The sequence below is a fragment of the Chiloscyllium plagiosum genome, unplaced genomic scaffold (assembly GCF_037043375.1).
Source record: "Chiloscyllium plagiosum isolate Xiang-an unplaced genomic scaffold, Cpla_swu_hap1 HiC_scaffold_26, whole genome shotgun sequence".
Taxonomy (NCBI): Eukaryota; Metazoa; Chordata; class Chondrichthyes; order Orectolobiformes; family Hemiscylliidae; genus Chiloscyllium; species Chiloscyllium plagiosum.
In genome coordinates, this window is record NW_028270164.1 from 9402355 (window position 1) to 9408354 (window position 6000).

At 43.6% G+C, this 6000-nt stretch overlaps 1 pseudogene across 1 annotated transcript in view; it reads right to left on the minus strand.

Annotated features, from left to right (window-relative positions):
- LOC148145077 (uncharacterized) overlaps positions 1-5021 on the minus strand; it is a 132601-nt pseudogene extending 127580 nt beyond the window's left edge. The window contains exon 1 of the transcript XR_015750890.1: positions 4501-5021. The product of XR_015750890.1 is annotated as an uncharacterized LOC148145077 (transcript). The remainder of the gene's footprint in view (positions 1-4500) is intronic.
- Between the last annotated feature and the right edge of the window lie 979 nt (positions 5022-6000).

Here is a 6000-nt window from a genome sequence, read left to right on the forward strand (position 1 = left end):
GCCTGACCTGCTGTACTTTTTCAGCACCACACCTTTCGACTCCTTCAACAAGCCTGTGTGGCCTCCACCATCTAGTAGGACAAGGGCTGCAGATATGTGAGGACACCCCCTCCCGCCCTGCACGTTCCCCTCCAAGCCGATCACCATCTTGAACTGCCTCGCTTAGCACAGCGGGTATACCCAGTATATGGTCTGCAGCGGTTCAAGAAGGCAGCTCACCATCACCTTCTCAAGGCCAACTAAGGATGGACAATAAATGGAGGCCCAGCCAATGATGCCCATATTTGGCAATAAAAGCTTTTATAAAATGTCTCATGCTGTGGCACCGATCCACATGAATCCCCCAAAGGGAGAGAGGAACATGGGCCTTGCCAGTGATGCGCACATTCATTGAATGAACAAGAGAAAAGATCCCAAGCTTACTTACTGGTGTTATGTCCAGCGCCATGATTTGGGAAGCAATAGTCAACCTGTCATCTTTTACTCTCTTTTGCTGACAGGTGCACAGGACTTCTTGCTAACTTCTTCCAACTTTGCAGCTGCTGAAAACAATTCAGTTGGATGGCAATGCTTCAACTGGGGAGTTTAATACAGTCATGATGGGCCAAATGTTTAGTTGTTAAATGGATATTCTGCATCTGTCTTTAGTGAGGAAAGAGATGCTACCTGGGCCTTGGCAAGTAAACTCAGTCCCTGGAAAGGTTTAAAATCAGTGAGGAGACATTGGATAGGATGTCTGTATTTAAAGTTGATAAAACGTTGGAACCAAATGAGATGAACTCAAGGATATATTTGGGGTGGCATGGTGGCTCAGTGGTTAGCACTGCTGCCTCACAATCCAGGGACCTGGTTCAATTCCAGCCTGAGGCAATTGTCTGTGTGGAGTTTGCACATTCTCCCAGTGTCTGCATGGGTTTCCTCCCACAGTCCAAAGATATGCAGGTCAGGTGAATTGGTCATGTTTAAATTGCCAGTAGAATTAGGTGTATTAGTTAGGGGGAATGGGTCAGGGTGGGTTACTCTTCAGAGGGTTGGTGTGGACTTGTTGGGCCGAAAGGCCTTGTTTCCACACTGTAAGGATTCTAATCTTCTGTGCGATTTTTGTGATAATCATTTTATCATCGAACATAGAACAGTACAGCACAGGAACAGGCCTTTCAGCCCACAATGTCTGTGCTGACCATGATGCTATTGTAAACTAACCTCACCTGCCTGCACATGGTCTGTATCCCTCCATTCCCTGCCTCTTCATATCTCTGTCTAAATACTTCTTAAACTTTACTAATGTATTTGCTGCCTCCCCTGGCACCTGACACCCTTTGTGTAAAAACCTTACCTTGCACATTTCCCTCAAATATTTCCACACTCGCCATAAAGGTTTGCCCCGTAATGTTTGACGCTTCCACCCTGAGAGAAAAATTCCGACTAGCACCCCCTGATCCATGTCTACTGAAAACAACCCAAGTTTTCCCATCCTCTACTTGTTGCTAATATCCTTTTTGATTTCCAAATATTAATTTTGAAACCTGTGACTTTTATGGGGTCAAATGGTGATGGTGATAGCTAGCACAATGGGACACAGCTTTAAATTGAGGGGTGATAGACATAGGACAGATGTTAGAGGTAGTTTCTTTACTCAGAGAGTATAGGGGCATGGAACACCCTGCCTGCAACAGTAGTAGACTCGCCAACTTTAAGGGCATTTAAATGGTCATTGGATAAACATATGGATGATAATAGGATAGATGGGCTTCAGATTGTTTCCACAGGTCAGTGCAACATGGAGTACTGAAGGGCCTCTTCTGCACTGTAATGTTCTATGTTCTAAATGGTTTTTAAAATTTAAAGGATTGACGTTGACCACAGCAATCATCTGACCACAGGTTAGCCCCAGCTTTGTCAGGCAAACTTTGTAAGAATGAGTTTTGAAAGGACATATCAGTTCAGTAGTGTAAGTGGTGTAACCCAGGGTAGGTGAGTCAGAGTTTGGAATCACCCCAGTTACAATGGATCCACACCCCTGCAAATGTCTGCCAAGATGTTTTGATCACTGGACAGAATATACAGCTTCCCATCATTGGGGTGTGGTCAGTTTGTTCAAAAGCCAGGCAGAAATACTAATTAAAACATTTGCCAAAGTTTTCACTCTTTGCAAGACCAGGATTCCTGTCTCCAGCAGGCGACAAAATGGTTTAAGAATTTAATTAAGCAAGCAGTCCTAATTTTAAAATGTAGAAATTTTCAGGGGTGCCAGTTAAAATCTCATATCCCTGTCTCCTGCCAAATGATCCCCAAATCCTGAATTTTTTTTAACATTCATGTTTGGGGTGTAAGTGACACTGGCAAAGTCTCAACAATTATTTCCCTGGAGAATGCAGCTTTCTTTAGCCACTGCAATCCTTATGGTGCAGGAGCAGTGACAGTGGTTTTAGGGATGGAGTTTTGGGATTTTGACCAGCCACAGTAAAGTAAAAATGATGATCTGTTTCCAAGGCAGAATGGTGAGTGGGGGTGGGAGTGGGGGAGTGGGGGGGGGGATCTTGCAACTGGTGATGCTCTGCTGCCCTCGATCTTCGAGATGGTAGAACTCACAGATTTGGAAGGTACTTTTGAAGGGGTTTGGCTGCGTTGCTGCTTCGCATCTTGTAGATTAGCACACACTGTCAACCATTCCAATATTTCAATCAATTAAAAACCGAAAGAACTGCAGATGCTGGAAATCAGATACAAAACCAGAAATTGCTGGAAGAACTCAAAAGGTCTGGTAGTATCTGTGGAGAGAAATCAAGAGTTAATGGTTCAGGTCCAGTGATCCTTCCTCAGATGCTGCCAGACTTGCTTAGCTTCTCCAGTAATTTCTATTTTTGTTTCAAGCAAATAAATCCTTTTAAAAAGAATTTACTGCTACTCAATCTAAATATTTAAATATGTCTGATCCCAGGTAATGAAGTCATTCTTCTGAGTTTGGAAGAAAAGATTGCTATTTAAGTTAAAGTTGTTGCTGAAATATGAAACTTTTTTTTAACTCAGTTGCTTAACCACCTTTAGAATATTGTAGCCTTTTCCCCTCTCATTCGTAAAGCATAGGGACATCTTCAAGATAAAGCAACAATGGCAAATTATTTCATTTGACTTTTAACAAATTCATTGAATTATGTAAAGAATATTACTTTCTAACTCTCTGAAGTTCTGCATTGTGCATTCAAACTGCAGAGAGCAGCTCATTGCTTCTCCTGGACCTGCTGGATTAACCAGAATGAGTATCAGAACCCCTCATGGGATTACAGAATCATGACGGAGGCAATTCAGTCCATCGTGTTTGCACTGGCTGTCTGAGCATTTTTTACTCAATACCACTCTCTTCCTTTTCCCCACAATCCAGCACATTTTATATGTTTAAGTGATAATTTTCAAGGATGCTTCCAGAGATGAAAAACTTCAGCAATGAGGATAGATTGAAGAGATTGGGAACGAAAACGGAAGTTGCTGCAAAATCTCAGCAGGTCTTCTGGACTCAATATGGAGTGAAATTTCATTTTTCTCACATCATCTTTGCTTCTTTTGGAGGTTACCTGTGCCCTCTGGTCTTTCAGCCTTAAGAAGTTCCTACAGAGCAGGAGAAAGGGAGGACTGCAGATGCTGGAGAGTCAGAGTCGAAGAGTGTGATGCTGGAAAAGCACAGCCAGTCAGGCAGCATCTGAGGAGCAGGAGAATCGACGTTTCAGGCATAAGCCCTGGCCAATATCTCTGTCTCAGGCTTGCTGCAGCCTCCCAGTGAAGCTCAGCATTAGCTGGAAGATTTCCTGCTTGGGGACCCTAGAGCCATCTGGACTCAACATCAAGTTCAATGATTTCAGGATCTGAACTCTTCCATGTCCTAGCCCTCTCACCACACACACTAGGCCTTGCTATTACATCGTCTGCCATTACACATGACCTAATGTTCACCATAACAGTCTCTATTACCAGCTATTCACCCTCCTAGCCAGATCTTTATCCACTCCTTTGTCTGCCCAACCCTTTGGGCTGTATCCCCACTGATCATTTACTCCTTACCCCCTCCACTCACCCTATCTTCTGCATAAAAACCAACATTTTCCTAGCCATCATCAGTTCTAAGGAAGGGTCACTGGACTCAAAATGTTAACTTTGATTTCTCTCCACAGATGCTGCCAGACCTGCTGAGCTTTTCCAGGAACTTCTGTTTTTGTAACAGCTTCTCTCTCCACCTGCTCTGCCTAACCCCCTTTGGGTCCTAAAAGTCTTAACAATGCCAATAACATGATTCTACGTCACATTTAGAAAACACGTTTCTTTAACAGGAAGGAGGAATCCCGTGAGCTGGAATCGTTAATTGTTTTGCTTTGGCTGGAGGGGTATTTCTGAACTTTTGGATCTGCTACTAAGGTATGGCAATTTCCTACATATTTATTCAGAGGGATTCCCCAGCAACACCCCCCCCCCCCAACACCCCGTCTCACAAGAGAGGACAGACCTTACCTTCTGTGAACAGTCCTCAGTACAACTCTCGACAGTCCTATTGGAAAGTGCCAGGGTTTCATATCTGCTGCTGTCTGCAAGTCCCAGAGCAGCTAATGATGCAACCACCAGACGGAAACACCATCCCGGGATAGTACCAGGAATCCCACTGTCCATTCGTCTGAATTGCAGCCCAGTCAAGGGCAAGGAACAATCAACAAGGAGCAAAATCTGGAGTCTGTAATGTTGCACAGGGAGACAGTAACCTGCGCTGTACTGAAACTTGATCTGTAATCCTGTTTACCCACTTTGTCCAAGAGTTTTGGAAAAGATACAAAAAAAAACTTCAATCCACCCATTCATAGGCGTGTGACTGCCAAAAGACTTTTGTTACTGGGGTTTGCAATATTTTTTCACCACATGTTGACATTGGAGTATAATATCCTGAAATCTGAAGAAAAAAAGAGCAGAAAAATTGCCGGAGAAACTCAGCAGGTCCGGCAGTATCTGTGCAGAGAGAAACCGAGTTAATGTTTCGTGTTCAGTGACCCTTTTTCGGAAACTCGAGAATCTCTGACTTTTAAAAAAAAGGAATGTGTGGAACCACCTGATGTGTTCAATTCATCTCCAAAATCAATTATGAAAATGGAAATTGCTGGAGAAACTCAACAGATCTGGCAGCATCCGTAGAGAGAGACAGACTGTTAATGTTTGGAGTCTTCTTCAGACCCCGGACTGGACATTGGACTCCAAACTTTAACTCTGTTTTTCTCTCTCCACAGATGCTGTCAGACCTGCTGAGTTTCTCCAGCAATTTCTATTTTTATTTAAGGTTTTCTTATTGCTTGGTGTTGCTGTTAAACATGCAAAATGAATCGTCGTGGTAACATCCTACATCAGCAGTAAGTACTCTGTGTGTTTAGGATCACTGTATTTAAAACTTTCAGCAATATGAGGTTTACCTCCAGGTAAATCTCCAGTACCCAGCTTTCTGCAAAGCTAGAAGAACTGCACCTGATTTTCTACTTGAGAATTCAACAGCCTTCTGGACTCAATATCGAGTTAAATAATTTCCCATGTCCTCACCCCAACCCCCACACACCAGGACTTATTATCACATGGAATGGTCACTCGACCCGAAACGCTAACTCTGATTTCTCTCCACAGGTGCGGCCAGACCTGCTGAGCTTTTCCAGCAATTTCTTTTTTGGTTCTTGTTATCACACAATCAGCTCTTACGCATGATCCATTATCAGTCACTAACAATCCCCATTAGTAGCTAGGCTGACCATTAGCCACTCCTTTGTCTGTGCACTACTCTTCTCTCTCTTTGGGCACTATCTCCATCTACCGATTACTCCTTACCTCCTTCCCCCACCCTATCTTCTGCATAAAACCCAATTTTTTCCCAGCTACCATCAGTTCTGAGGAAGGGTCACTCAATCCGAAACATTAACTCTGATTTCTCTCCACGGGTGCTGCCAGACCTGCTGAGCTCTTCCAGCAACCTCTGCTTTTGTC